This window comes from Sapajus apella, unplaced genomic scaffold (assembly GCF_009761245.1).
Source record: "Sapajus apella isolate SASKATOON/1434 unplaced genomic scaffold, GSC_monkey_1.0 scaffold193, whole genome shotgun sequence".
Taxonomy (NCBI): Eukaryota; Metazoa; Chordata; class Mammalia; order Primates; family Cebidae; genus Sapajus; species Sapajus apella.
This window is the reverse complement of record NW_022437133.1, coordinates 47,642-64,263: the sequence shown is the minus strand read 5'-3', so window position 1 is coordinate 64,263 and position 16,622 is coordinate 47,642. Positions and strand designations below refer to the sequence as shown.

The window sequence follows — 16,622 nt, the reverse complement described above, 5'->3', positions numbered from 1 at the left end:
GAAGAAACGTGCTTCTAACTCGCTGAATCTAAACATAGATGCAACTTCCTAAGTTGAACAAACGCACAGCAGAGCAGTATGAAAAATACGTTTGTTCTGTGCTTTAGCAGTAGACTGACTGCTAATTCTTATATGCCTGTATATGGTTATTAACATCTGTTTCCAGAGTCTCCAAAGAATGGGTTTGAGAACTGCTGCATACACACATTAGTTTAACTCTGTAAGTTGAATGTGCACTTTGAAAAACATTTTGCTAGATAGATCCGTTTATGTTTTAGAGCCAGACATTTCTTATTACAACATATACTCCCATTCACTGTGGAATATCCAAACGCAACTTTTAGATGAAACGTGTTTCCAACTCGCTGAATCTAAACACTGATGCAACTTCCTAAGGTGAACAAACACACAGTAGATCAGTATGAAAGATATGTTTCTCCTGTGTTTTAGATGCAGCCTTACTGCTAATTCTTATATGCCTGCATGTGGCTGGAAATATCTGTTTGTAGATTCTCCAAGGAAACGGTTTCTTAATGGCTACATACACACATCAGTTTAACTGTGTAAGTTGAATGTACACCTTGACAACCATTCTGCTAGATAGCTCCGTTTTGTTTTAGAGCCAGATATTTCTCATTACAGCATATACTCCCAATCACTCTGGAATATCCAAACGTAGCTTTTAAAAGAAACGTGTTTCTAACTCGCTGATTCTAATATAGATGTGACTTCCTAAGGTGAACGAACACACAGTAGAACAGTTTGAAATATTCGTTTCTGCTGTGTTTTACACATAGTCTTACTGCTAATTCCCATATGCCTTTATATGGCTGGAAATATCAGTTTCCAGGTTCTCCAAAGAAAGGGTTTCTGAACTGCTACATGTTTTTTGGGGGAAAGTGATTTGTTTTTGTTTTTACAGTGATCACCTGTCAAACTGTTCTGCCGTGTTTTAGTTCCCAAACGGGGTTTCAACCGTCTTAGAAATTCAATGGGCTAAGAAGTGCAGTTCTTGAGTCCAACCTCCTGGAAAAGTGAAGTATAAAACTCTGGCTCCAACTCCTTGTTCCAGTACTTGTTGACAATGTTGGAGATTTTCTGTTTCCAGCGGACATGGGGTGGACTGTAGAAGTCACTCTCCAGGCTCTTTCCTCTACAAATGTTAATTACAGTCTGCCTCACCAGAAAGCCAAGAGCTGGCCTGCTGACAATCATCCCATCCACAAGAGGGATGACCATGTTAAATTTTCCAGTGGCTCCTTGAATTTTTATCTGGAATAAAAGTGTTTATAGGGTGGATGAAGATGACAGGAACTTCTTTTTCAAGAGTCATAGATCTCAGTGAAGTGCTACTATTTACAGTAGTTTCCACACCAGTACTGATCTCTGTCATCAGCTCTGAGGGGGGAAAGTTTTCTATATCATCATAGCACTGCACCCAGACTACAGAAACTCTTGTCTCAGGTCCAAGGGGAGGAACAGGGTGACCCTGAGGTAGCTTCCTCAATCTGGAACTGGGACTGAGCCTGTGTGAGGAATTAAGATTGTCTGTATGATTGGGGAAAAGCTCAAGTGTCAGGGATGGCTGTTTCAGAATTCCTGGCCTAAGATCCATATTTGAATCACTATCTTGGTCTCAGATGTTACTTTCCAATGAATCAGTTAAGGACTCCACAGGAGAAGGAACCACAAAAGCTATTTCCATAAGGGCATCAGCACCTTCTTCTGTCCACTGTAAATGCTAGCTCCAATATCTTCAGAGGAAATCACTTCTTCTTGTTGAGATCCTTCACCATCATCACAACAATTAATAGACCAACTGGTGGAAACATGCCCAGTCCAACCAGGGTGTCTGCCCACATCAACTGACCAGCCAAGGGAAAGCAAAAATTCTAGGAAATGTGGCTGAACAGTTCTGGAAGACTCCACATTCTTTAAAATCTCTTGGTTCGTTTTCTGACCTGGCTTTGTATAGAAAACAAAAAACTGTGTCAAAAGGACGACATGGCAAGAGATCCAGATACTCAATGTCATCAAGAAATCCCCGTATCGTGGAATCAAGTGCAATAAGGTGAGGGGGTAGATGACTATTTGGAGGTTCCTTTAATGCTTCTAAGGACAAAAATCCAAAGTGTGAGAGGAAAAGGCAGGCTGTTTGGAATTCCTGGGCAGGAAGCGGTGGCTTGCAATCTGTAACTGGGTCAGGAAAACTTCTCTTCTGCAATTCCTCCTTACTCTGTTGCTCAAGGTATATTTCATAAGCAATCTGCTGGGCCATGCCACTCCTTAATTTTTCATGTCTCTCTCCTAATTCTTCAGTGACCATTTCATGCAAATCTGGAATGCTGAGATCTGCTTTCACAAAAGGAATCTTGTCCATCTCTTCAGGAAATGACCGATGTTTCACAGAATATTTAAATCCAACATCATTTTTAGAAACTGGGTGAGGTTCAGGCACAAAAAGCTTCTGATTTGCTTTTGCTCCTCTAGGTTAAAGACAAAGCTGTTGCAGCTAAGCAAGTCTTCCAGACATCCCCCAGACCAGCACAGTGACAGAGGGGAAAAAATCATTCTGCTCATTTCCAAGAGGTTGTTCCAGCATTGCCAGGATGACACTGTTATCCAAGACAAAGTACCGGAAACTATGCTTGTTTATGGTTGGCAGCCTGGAGTAGTTAATCAAAGTGGTCTCATTCACAAGACTACAAGGAGAGGCAGGACCATTAGCTGAAGGGAATGTGCCAAGCAACTGCATAATGCATGTTAGGGTGGCTTCAGCAGCATTCTTTACCCTCATAGATGCAGGGTTTGGCTCCTTATGTCCTCTTGCTCGCTGTGCTTGGACTTACTTCCTGAGATTCCCAGTTCCACAATCTCCAGTTCTTCCTTAAGGCAGTCCTTTTCATCAAGCATATCAGGGTGCTCTGTCAGCCAGACACAGACACACTGAAAAGCTGCCACTATCATGGAGTGTAGATCCCTTGAGTGAAGAGGAGCTGGCCAACTACACTGATAAACAATGTAGCTGCACACAGAACTGATGGCTCGCTTCCGGTCTCCTGAGTCAACCATCACCTTTACCTTTGTAAGGCCAGAGAGGAGGTCTAGAGCTGCCAGTGCAAGATTGTGTACCAGAAGGCGCTCAACCTGGACTCCAACTGTAAGGAGGCGGCAGATGGTTACCAGCGCTGTATGATGGTGCAGTACAACCAGCATGATAGCCCCGAATATGTGAAGTGACAAGCCATGGCCGACCCCGAGGTACAAGAGATCATGAGTGACCAAGCCATGTGCCTTATCCTGGAACAGATGCAGAAGGAACCCCAGGCACTCAGCGAACACTTAATGAATCCTGCAATAGCAGAGAAGATCCAGAAGCTGATGGATGTGGGTCTGATTGCAATTCGGTGATGACTTGTTCAACCCTCCTTCCCTTCGCCCTCATGTGGAAGAGGAGCTGGGACCACGGTGAGCAGCATGGAGCGGAAGGGAGAGCAGGGAGAAAGAAGGCTTCATCTCTATATTTATACATAACCCCAGGAAGACACAGAGACTTGTAACTGGCACTGTTCATCCCTCCACTGCTTCTGGGCCTTCCCAGCATATGCATGGTCTCTTCACCGCTGCCCTGGAGTTCAGTGTCTCCATCCCCTGCCCCTAGTCACTGGGTCAGCTGCTGTCCCATAGTTGGCTATTTTTTATTTGGGGCAGTGGGCATGTAGGGGGAGGGAAGCTGTCTCATGTTTATTCCACAACACCTTCTCCAATAAAACAAGCTATAAAAAAATGAGTTTAATTCTGTAAGTTGAATGTACACCTTGACCACGATTCTGCTAGATAGCTCCGTTTTTGTTTTGGAGCCAGATATTTCTCATTACATCTTATACACCCATTCACTCTGGAATATCCATACACAGATTTTAGAAGAAACGTGTTTCTGACTTGCTGAATCTAAACATAGATGCACCTTCCTAGCATGAATGAACACACAGCAGGACAGGTTGGTATATATGTTTCTCCTGTGTTTTAGTCCTAGTCTTTCAGCTAATTATATGCCTGTATATGGCTGGAAATATCCGCTTCTAGATTCTCCAAAGGAATGGTTTCTGAACTGTTACATACACACACCAGCTTAAGTCTACAAGTTGAATAGACACCTTGACAACCATTCAGCTACGTAGCTCCATTTTTGTTTTAGAGCCAGATATTTCTCATTACAGCATATATTCCCGTTCATTCTGGAATATACAAATGCAGATTTTAGAATAAACGTGTTTCTAACCCGCTGAATCTAAACATAGTTGCAACTTCCTAAAGTGAACCAACACACAGCAGAGCAGTTTAAATACACGTTTCTCCTCTGTTTTATATGTAGTCTTAGTGCTAATTCTTATATGCCTGTATATGGCTGAAAATATCAGTTTCTAGATTCTACAAAGAAAACGTTTGTGAACTGCTGCATACATACATCAGTTTACCTTGTACGTTGAATGTATATCTTGACAAACATTCTGCTAGATAGCTCCATTTTAGTTTTAGAGCCAGATATTTCTCATGACAGCATATACTCCCATTCATTCTGGAATATACAAATGAACCTATTAGAAGAAAAGTGTTTCTAGCACTCTGAATCTAAACATAGACGAAACTTCCTAAGGTGAACGAATACATTGCAGAGCAGTTTGAAATACACTTTTCTCCTGTGTTTTAGGTTCAGTCTTACTGCTAATTCTTATATGTCTGTGTATAGCTGGAAATATCCGTTTGTGAACTACTACATACACACATCAGTTTAACTCTGGAAGCTGAATGTACACCTTGAAAAACATTCTGATAGATAGCTCCGCTTCTGTTTTAAAGCCAGATATTTCTCATTACAGCATACAGCCCTATTCCTTCTGGAATACCCAAACGCTGCTTTTAGAAGAAACATGTTTCTAACTCGCTAAATCTAAACGTAGGTGCAGCTGCCTAAGGTGAATGAATACACAGCACAGCAGTTTGAAATACACTTTTCTCCTGTGCTTTAGACTCAGTCTTACTGCTAATTCTTATATGCCTGTATATGGCTGGAAATAACCGTTTCTAGATTCCGCAAAGTAACGGATTCTGAACTGCTACATGCACACATCAGCTTAACTGTGTAAGCTGAATGTACAGCTTGAAAACCATTCTGCTAGATATTTCCGCTTTTCTTTTAGAGCCAGATGTTTCTCATTATAGCATATAGCCCCATTCCGTCTGGAATATCCAAACACTGCTTTTAGAAGAAACGTGATTCTAACTTGCTGAATCTAAACATAGATGCAACTCCCTAAAGTGAACCAACACAGAGCAGACCAGTTTGAAATATACGTTTCTCTTCTGTTTTAGACTCAGTCTTATTGCTAATTTTTATATGCCTATATATGGCTGGAAATATCAGTTTCTAGATACTCCAAAGAAAACTTTTGTGAACTGCTGCATACACACATCAGTTTACTTTGTACGTTGAATGTATATCTTGACAACCATTCTGCTAAATAACTCCATTTCAGTTTTAGAGCCAAATATTTCTCATGACAGCGTATACTCCCATTCAACCTGGAATATACAAATGCACCTTTTAGAAGAAACGTGTTTCTAACACTCTGAATCTTAACATAGATGCAATTTCCTAAGGTGACGATAAACACATCACAGGAGTTTGAAATATATGTTTCTCCTGTGTTGTAGACGCAGTCTTACTGCTAATTCTTATATGCCTGTATAGGGTTGGAAATATCCCTTTCTAGATTCTGCAAAGAAAGGGTCTGAACTGCTACATACACGCATCAGTTTAACTCTGCATGCTGAGTGGACACTTTGAAAACCATTCTGATAGATAGCTCCGTTTATGTTTTTAAGCCAGATATTTCTCATTACAGCATATAGTCCAATTCTGTCAGGAATACCAAAACGCTGCTTTTAGAAGAAACATGTTTCTAACTCTCTATATCTACACATAGATGCAACTTCTGAAAGTGCACGAATACACAGCAGAGGAGTTTGAAATACACTTTTCTCCTGTGTTTTAGACTCAGTCTTTCTACTATTTCTTATATGCCTGCATATGGCTGGAAATATCCGTTTCTAGATTCTCGAAAAAAAAGGTTTCTGAACTGCTACATTCACACATGAGTTTAATTCTGTAAGTTGAATGCATACTTGACATCCATTCTGCTAGATTGCTCCGTTTTTGATTTAGAGCCAGATATTTCTAATTACACCATATACTCCCATTCACTCTGCAATATCAAAACACTGCTTTTAGAAGAAACGTGTTTCTAACTCGCTGAATGTAAACATAGATACCACATCCTAAAGTGAATGACCACACAGCAGAGCGGTTTGAAATATATGTTTCTACTTTGTTTTAGATGCAGTCTTACTGCTAATTATTTTATGCCTGTATATGCCTGCAAATATCCGTTTCTAGATTCACTAAAGTAAGGGTTTATGAACTGCTACATACACACATCAGTTTAACTGTGTAAGTTGAATGTACAGCTTGACAACCATTCTGCTAGAGAGCTCCGTTTTGTTTTAGAGCCAGATATTTCTCATTACAGCCTATACTACATTCACTGTGGAATATCCAAACGCAGCTTTCAGAAGAAACGTGTTTCCATCTCGCTGAATATAAACATAGATGCATCTTCCTACGGTTAACTAACAGACAGTGGAGCAGTTAGAAATATACGTTTCTCCTGCGTTTTAGATGCAGTCTTACAGCTAATTCTTATATGCCTGGATATGGCTGGAAATATCCGCTTCTAGATTCTCCAAAGAAAGGGTTTCTGAACTGCTACATAAACACATCAGTTTAACTGTGTAAGCTGAATGTACACCTTGACAACCACTCTGCTAGATAGTTCTGTTTATGTTTTACAGCCAGATAATTCTCCTTACAGCATGCAATCCCATTCACCCTGGAATATCAAAATGCAGCTTTTAGAAGAAACGTGTTTCCAACTTGCTGAATCTAAACATAGTTGCAACTACCTAAGGTGAACCAACACACAGCAGAGTAGTTTAAAATATACTTTTCTCCTGTGTTTTAGATGCAGTGATACTGCTAATTCTTATATGCCTGCATATCGGTGCAAATATCCTTTTCTAGATTCTCCAAAGAAACGGTTTCTGAACTACTACATACACACATCAGTTTAACTCTGTAAGTTGAATGTACACCTTGACAACCATTCTGCTAGATAGCTCCGTTTTTTGTTTTAGAGCCAGATATTTCTCATTACAGCATATGCCCACATTCACTCTGCAATATCTAAATGCAGCTTTTAGAATAAATGTGTTTCCAACTCGCTGAATCTAAACATAGATGCAACATCCTAAGGTGAACCAACACACAGCAGAGAAGTTTTAATGATATGTTTTTCCTGTGTTTTAGACACAGTCTTACTGCTAACTCTTTTATTCCTGTATATCGCTGTAAATATCCGTTTCTAGATTCCCCAAAGAAAGGGTTTCTGAACTGCTACTTACACACATCAGTTCAACTCTGTAAGTTGAATGTACATCTTGACAACCATTCTGCTACATAGCCCCGTTTTTGTTTTACAGCCAGATATTTCTCATTACAGCATGTACTCCCATTCAGTCTGGAATATCCAAACGCAGCTTTTAGAAGAAACGTGTTTCCAACTCGCTGAATCTAAACATAGATGCAACTTCCTAAGGTGAACCAACACAAAGCAGAGCAGTTTGAAATATACGTTTCTCCTGTGTTTTAGACACAGTCTTACAGCTAATTCTTATATGCCTGTATATGACTGGAAATATCCATTTCTAGATTCTCCAAAGAAACGGTTTCTGAACTGCAACATACACACATGAGTTTACCTCTGTAAGTTGAATGTACACCTTGATAGCAATTCTGATAGGTAGCCCTGTTTTTGTTTTAGAGCCAGATATTTCTCATTACAGCATATACTCCCTTTCACTCTGGAGTATCCAAACACTGCTTTTGGAAGAAATGTGTTTCCAACTTGCTGAATCTAAATATAGATGCAACTTCCTAAGGCGAATGAACACACAGCCGGACAGGTTGAAATATGTGTTTCTCCTGTGTTTTAGATGGAGTCTTACTGCTAATTCTTTTTTTTTTATGATAAGTGTAAAATAACATGGAAAAATTACTTTTTCTTGCATGCTTACAATTTGTGTTGACATCAGTTTAAAATAGTTAATGTATATATTGTAGAGGTAGAAATTAATCTGGCAATAATAATTATTATTTTTTTATTTTTATTTTTTTTTAGGAATTCTAATCACTCACACCTGCTTCAGATCATTGTCCATGACACATCTATTCTGTTACCTTTTATTTTTTTAGAGGATGAAAGGGAGAAAGAAAGAAAAAGAATGAAAGAAAAAGAAAAAGAAAAAAAAGAATAAAGGAAAGGAAGAAAGAGGAAGAGGAAGTGGAGAGAGAACAGGGGTGTTGCTTTATTGCCTGGGCTAGAATACAGTCTTAAATTGGGTATGCCTGTAATTGTGTTTAATAATAGAGACTTAAAAAAAAAATGAAGGTAGAAAATAATTAACAAGCAGCCAGCCAATATTTCATTTAAACCTGGAAATACTTGTGATGTAGTACTGATAAGAGTGTATATTTTGTGTATTTAAAGTGGAGAGTTCTATGAATGTTAATTAAATCTGGGTTCAAGTCTTGAATATCGATGTTAACTTTCTGTCTCATTGATCTGTAAGTCTCCCACTATTATTTTGTGGGGGTCCTATTCTCTTTATAAGTCTTATATATCTGGGTATTTCTGTATTGGGTGCATATATATTTAGGATCTTTAGCTCTTCTTGTTGCATTGACCCTTTTATCTTTATTTAATATCCTTCTTTGTTTCTTTTGATCTTTGTTGCTTTGAAGTCTATTTTACCAGCAAAAATTGCAACTCCTGCTTTCAATTTATTTATTGCTGCTCTCCATTTGGATGGTACATTTTTCTCCATCCTTTTGGTTTGAGTCTTTGTGTATCCTTGCATGTGAGATGGATCTGGATGTAGCATACCAATGGGTCTTGGCTTTTTTTGCCTGTCTTTGTCTTTGGATTGGGGGATTTAGTCGATTTAAGTTTAGAATTAATAACTATATGTCTGGGTTTGATACTGTAATTTAATGTTAGCTGGCTGTTTTGCCCATTAGTCGATGTAATTTCTTAATTATGTTGATGTTCTTTATTTTTTGGCATTTTTTAGAAAGGCTGATACTGGTTGTTCCTTTCTACTTGTAGTGGTTCTTTCAGGAGCTCTTGTAAAGCAGGCCTGGAGGTGTTGAAATCTCTGAGTGCTTGCTTGTTCACAAAAGATTTTATTTTTCCTTCACTTATGAAGCTTAGTTTGGCTGGATGTAATATTCTGGGTGGAAAGTTCTTTTCTTTAAGGTTGTTGAATATTGGCCCCCACTCTCTTCTGGCTTGTAGGGTTTCTGCTGAGAGATCTGCTGTGAGTCTGATGGGCTTCCCTTTATGGGTAACCTGACCTTCCTCTCTGGCTGCCCTCAGTATTTTCTCTTTCATTTCAACCCTGGTGAATCTGGTGATTATGTGCCTTGAGGTTGGTCTTCTTGAAGAATATCTTTGTGGCATTCTCTGTATTAGCTGGAGTTGAATATTGTCCTGCCTTGCTAGGTTGGGAAAGCTTTCCTGAATAATATCCTGAAGCGTATTTTCCAGCTTGGATTGATTCTCTTTGTCACATTTAGGTACACCTATCAAACGTAGATTAGGTCTTTTCGCATAGTCCCATATTTCTTGGAGACTTTGCTCGTTCTTTTTTATCCTTTTTTCTCTAATATTGACTTTTTGTTTTATTTCATCTCTAAATTGTGTGTTATTGTTAACATTTTGTCAAACCTTTTTTCAAAGTTCTTAGTTTCTTTGCATTGGGTTAGAACAAGTTTTTTTAATTCCCAGAAGTTTCTTATCATCCACATTTTAAAGCCTGCTTCTGCTAATGGAACACAGTCTTTCTCCATCAGGCCTTGTTCTGTTGCTGATGAGGAAATGTGATCCCCTGTAGGGGGAGGGGCATTCTGATTTTGGGTATTCTCAGCCTTTTTAGGCTGGTTTCTTCCCTTCATTATAAATTTATCCATCTGTGGTCTTTATAATTACCGTCTTTATAGTTGGGTTTCTGAATGGACGTCCAACTTGTTGATTCCCGGCACTAGAATCTGAGCAACCCACTGCGCCAGCCAAACAGCGGCTTTAAGATTGATGGTGCTTTTCTGACTCTACGCCAAGAAGTGCCACTCCAAGGCAGTGGCAAAACTGCCTCACCGGCCTCAAGAGTTGCGCTGGCGACACGTTGGGGCTCCTTCACAGGGAATATCCTGGTGGGAGAGCAACAAATATTGATCTGAAAGTGTGGCATCCTCTCATTCTCTGCTCTTTCAGTGGGAGCTACAATCCCGAGCTGCTACTGATCAGCCATCTTGGCTCTCTCTGCTAATTCTTTTATGCCTGAATATGGCTGGAAATATCCATTTCTATATTTCCCAAAGAAAGGGTTTCTGAACTGCTACGTACACAAATCTGTTTACCTACATAAGTTGAATGTACACCTTGACAACCATTCTGCTAGATACCTCCGTTTTTGTTTTAGAGCCAGATATTTCTCATGACAGCATATATTCCCATTCACTCTGGAATATCCAAAAGCAGCTTTTAGAAGAAATGTGTTTCCAACTCGCTGAATCTAAACATAGATGAAGCTTCCTAAGGTGAACCAACAGAAAGCAGAGCAGTTTGAAATATACGTTTCTCCTGTGATTTAGACGGAGTCTTAATGCTAATTATTATATAAATGTATGTGGCTGGAAATATCCGTTTCTAGATTCTCCAAAGAAATGGTTTCCGAACTGCTGCATACACACATCAGTTTAACTATGTAGGTTTAATGTACACGTTGACAACCATTCTGCTAGATAGCTCCATTTTTTTTTTTTCAGCCAGATATTTCCCATTACAGCATATACTCCCATTCACACTGGAACACCAAAACACAGATTTTAGAAGAAATGTTTCCAACTCGCTGAATCTAAACATAGATTCAACTTACTAATGTGAACCAACACACAGCAGAGCAGGTTGAAATATACGTTTCTCCTGTGTTTTAGACGCTATCTTACTGCTAATTCTCATATGCCTGTATATGGCTAGAAATATCTGTGTCTAGATCCTCCAAAGAAAAGGTTTCTGAACTGCTGCATACACACGTCAGTATAACTCTGTAAGTGGAATGTACACCTTGAAACCATTCTGCTAGAAAGCTTCGTTTTAGTTTTAGAGCCAGATATTTCTCATTATAGCATATACTCCCATTCACTCAGGAATGTCCAAATGCAGCTTTTAGAAGAAACGGGTTTCCAACTAGCTTAATCTAAACATAGATGCAAGTTCCTAAGGTGAACCAACACACAGCAGAGCATTTGAAATATACGTTTCTCCTTTGTTTCAGACGCGGTCTTACTGCTAATTCGCATATGCCTGTATGTGACTAGAAATATCCATTTCTAGATTCAGCAAAGACTGGGTTTCTGAACTGCTACATACACTCATCAGTTTAACTCTGTAAGTTGAATGTACACCTTGACAACCATTCTGCTAGTGAGCTCTCTTTTTGTTTTGGAGCCAGGTATTTCTCATTACATCTTACACTCCCATTCATTTTGGAATATCCAAACGCAGTCTTAGATGAATAGTGTTTCCAAGTCGCTGAATCTAAACATAATGCAACTTCCTAAGGTGAACCAACACACAGCAGAGCAGTTTGAAATATGCGTTTATCCTGTGTTTTATACGCATTCTTACTACTAATTCCTACATGCCTGTATATGACTGGAAATATAAATATCCGTTTCTAGATTCTCCAAGGAAATGGCTTCTGAACTGCTACATACACACATCATTTTAATTCTGTAAGTTGAATGTACAGCTTGACAACCATTCTGCTAGATAGCTCCTTTTTTGTTGTAAAACCAGATATTTCTCATTACACCATATACTCCCACTCACTCCAGAATATCCAAACGAAGCTTTTAGAAGAAACCCATTTCCAACTCGGTGAATCTAAACATAGATGCAACTTCCTAAAGTGAACCAACACACAGAAGAGCAGTTTGAAATATACGTTTCTCCCGTGGTTTAAATGCAGTATTACTGCTAATTCTTATATGCCTGTATATGGCTAGAATTATCCGTTACTAGATTCTCCAAAGAAAGGGTTTGTGAACTGATACAGGCACACATCAGTTTAACTCTGTAAGTTGAATGTAGGCCTAGACCACCATTCTGCTAGATAGCTCCGTTTTTGTTTTAGAGGCAGATATTTCTCATGGCAGCATATACTCCCAATCACTCTGGAATATCCAAATGCAGCTTTTAGAAGAAACGTTTTTTAAACTCGCTGAATCTAAACATAGATGCAACTTGCTAATCTAAAAGAACACACAGCAGAGCAGTTTGAAATATACGTTTCTCTGGTGTTTTATACGCTCTGTTACTGCTAATACTTATATGCCTGTATATGGCTGGAAATACCTTTTCTAGATTCCCCAAAAAAGGGGTTTCTGAACTGCTTCATTGAAACATCAGTTTAACTGTGCAAGCTGAATTTACAGTTTGAAAACGATACTGCTAGATAGCTCCTTTTCTGTTTTAGAGCCACATATTTCTCATTACAGCATATACTCCCTTTCACTCTGGAATATCCAAACACAGCTTTTAGAAGAAAAGGGTTTGTAACTCGCTGAATCTAAACATAGATGCAACTTGCTAACCTGAACGAACACAAAGCAGAGCAGTTTGAAATATATGTTTCTCCTGTGTTTTAGACTCAGTCAATATTAATTCTTATATGCCTGCATATTGCAAAAATATCCTTTCTATTTCTCCAAAGAAAGGGTTTCTGAACTGCTGCATACACACATCAGTTTATCTCTGCAAGTTGAATGTACAGCTTGACAACCATCCTGCTACATACCTCCATTGTAGCCTCATTACATCTAGAATATGTAAACGCTGCTCTTAGAAGAAACGTGTTTTTAACTCGCTGAATCTAAACATAGGTGCAACTTCCTAACATGAACGAACACACAGAAGAGCAGTTTGAATTATACGTTTCTCCTGTGTTTTAGATGTAGTCTTACTACTAATTCTTATATGCCTGTATATGGCTGGAAATATCTGTCTCTGGATTCTCCAAAGAAACAGTTTCTGAACTGCTACATACACACATCAGTTTACCTCTGTAAGTTGAATGAACAACTTGTCAAACATTCTGCAAGATAGCTATGTTTTCGTTTTAGAGCCAGATTTTCCTCATTACAACATAGACTTCCATTCACCCTGAATATCCAAACGCAGCATTTAAAAAAAACGTGTTTCGAACACTCTGAGTCAAAACATAGATGTAACCTGCTAAGATGAACCAACACACAGCAGAGCAGTTTGAAATATACGTTTCTCCTGCGTTTTTGATGCAGTGTTACTGCTAATTCTTCTATGCCTGCATGTGGCTAGAAATATCCGTTTCTAGATTCTCCAAGGAAAGCGTTTCTGAATTGCTACATACAAACATCAGTTTACCTGTGTAAGTTGAATGTACACCTTGACAACCATTCTGCTAGATAGCTCCGTTTTTGTTTTACAGCCATATATTTCTCATTAAAGCCTATACTCCCATTCACTCTGGAACATCTAAACGCAGCTTTAAGAAGAAACGTGTTTCCAACTCCCTGAATCTAAACGTATGTGCAACTTCCTAAGGTGAACCAACACAAAGCACAGCAGTTTGATGTATATGTTTCCCCTGTGTTTTAAACGCAGTCTTACTCTTAATTTTTATATGCCTGTATGTGCCTGGAAATATCAGTTTCTAGATTATCCAAAGAAAGGGTTTCTGAACTGCTGCCTACACACATCAGTTTAACTCTGTAAGCTGAATGTGCACCTTGACAACCATTCTGCTGGATATCTCCGTTTTTGTTTTACAGATAGATATTTCTCATTACAACATATACCCCCATTCACTGTGGAATATACAAACGCAGCTTTTAGAAGAAACGTGTTTCCAACTCGCTGAATGTAAACATATATGCAACTTCCTAAGGTGAACAAACACACAGCAGAGCAGTTTGAAATAGTCGTTTCTCCTGTGTTTTAGATTCAGTCTTAATGCTAATTCTTATGTGCCTGCACCTTGCTAGAAATATCAGTTTCTAGATTCTCCAAAGAAATGGTTTCTGAACTGCTGCATACATACATCAGTTTATCTCTGCAAGTTGAATGTACACCTTGAAAACCATTCTGCTACATACATCCGTTTTTGTTTTATAAAAAGATATTTCTAATTACAGCCTATAGCCCCATTCCATCTGGAATATGCAAACGCTGCTTTTAGAAGAAACATGTTTCCATCTCGCTGAATCTAAATAAAGGTGCAACTTCCTACCATGAACGAACACACAGCAGAGAAGTTTGAAATATACGTTTCTCCTGTGTTTTAGACGTAGTCTTACTGCTAATTCTTATATGCCTCTAGATGGCTGGAAATATCCGTTTCTAGATCCTCCAAAGAAATGGGTTTCTGAACTGCTACATACACACATCACTTTAACTCTGTAAGTTGAATGTACACTCTGACAACCATTCTGCTAGGTAGATCCTTTTTTGCTTTAGAGCCAGGTATTTCTCATTACAGCATATGATCCCATTACCTCTGGAGTATCCAAACGCAGCTTTTAGAAGAATCGTTTTTCCAACCCACTGAATCTAAACATAGATGCAACTTCCTAAGGTGAACCAACACACAGCAAAGCAATTTGAAATATACGATTCTCCTGTGTTTTAGACTCATCCTTAATGCTAATTCTTATATTCCTGTATATGGCTGGAAATATCCGCTTCTAGAGTCTCCAAAGAAAGGGTTTCTGAACTGCTGCATACACACATCAGTTAAACTCTGTAAGTTGAATGTATAGCTTGACAACCATTATGCCAGATAGCTCCGTTTTCATTTTACAGACAGATATTTCTCATTACAGCCTATACTCCCATTGACTCTGGAATATCCAAACGCAGCTTTTAGAAGAAACGTGTCTCCAACTCCCTGAATCTAAACATAGATGCAAGTTCCTAAGGTGAACCAGCACACAGCAGAGCAGTTTGAAATATACGTTTCTCCTGCGTTTTAGACGCAGTCTTACTGCTAATTCTTATATGCCTGTATGTAGCTGGAAATATCCGTTTCTAGATTCTCCAACGAAAGGGTTTCTGAACTACTACATACACACATCCGTTTAACTCTGTAAGTTGAATGTACAACTTGACAGCCATTCTGATAGATAGCTCCATCTGTGTTTTACAGACAGATATTTCTCATTACAGCATACACTTCCATTCACTCTGCAATAACCAAACGCAGCTTTTAGAAGAAAAGTTTTTCTAACCCGCTGAATCTAAGCATAGATGCAACTTCCTATGGTGAACCAACACACAGCAGAGCAGTTTGAAATATATGTTTCTCCTCTGTTTTAGATGCAGTCTTACCGCTAACTTTTACATGCATGTATATGGCTGGAAATATCCGTTTCTAGACTCTCCAAAGAAAGGGTTTCTGAACTGCTACATACACAAATCAGTTTAATTCTGTAAGTTGAATGTACAACTTGACAACAATTCTACTAGATAGCTGCGTTTTTGTTTTCGAGCCAGATATTTTTCATTACAGCATATACTCCCATTCATTCTTGAATATCAAAACGCAGCTTTAAGAAGAAACGTGACTCCATCTCCCTGAATCTAAACATACAGGTAACTTCCTAAAGTGAAGCAGCACACAGCAGAGAAGTTTGAAATATACGTTTCTCCTGTGTTTTAGATGCAGTCTTACTGCTAATTCTTATATCGCTGGAAATATCCGTTTCTAGATTCTCCAAAGAAAGGGTTTCTGAACTGCTAGATACACACATCAATTTACCTCTGTAAGTTTTAATGTACACCTTGACAACCATTCTGCTAGACAGCTCCGTTTTTGTTTTACAGCCATATATTTCTCATTACAGCATATACTCCCATTCACTCTGGAATATCCAAACGCAGCTTTTAGAAGAAACTTGTTTCCAACTCTCTGTATCTAAACATATGTGCAACTTTCTAAAGTGAACCAACACAGAGCACAGCTGTTAGAAACATACGTTTCTCCTGTGTTGTAAACGCAGTCTTATTCTTAATTCTTATATGCCTGTGTGTGGCTGGAAATATCTGTTTCTAGATTCTCCAAAGAAAGGGTTTCTGAACTGTTACATATACACATCAGTTTAACTCTGTAAGCTGAATGTGCACCTTTACAACCATTCTGCTGTATAGCTCCGTTTTTGTTTTACAGCCAGATATTTCTCATTACAACATATAGTCCCATTCATTCTGGAATAACCAAATGCAGCTTTTAGAAGAAATGTGTTTCCAACTCTCTGAATCTAAACATAGGTGAAACTACCTAAGCTGAAACAACACACAGCAGAGCAGTTTGAAATATACGTTTCTCCTGTGTTTTAGACGCAGTCTTAC

The 16,622-nt window shown here is 38.7% G+C and overlaps 1 pseudogene; it reads right to left on the bottom strand.

Annotated features, from left to right (window-relative positions):
- Nucleotides 1–996: 996 nt before the first annotated feature.
- LOC116543700 lies at nucleotides 997–3,216 on the bottom strand (annotated as a pseudogene).
- Between the last annotated feature and the right edge of the window lie 13,406 nt (nucleotides 3,217–16,622).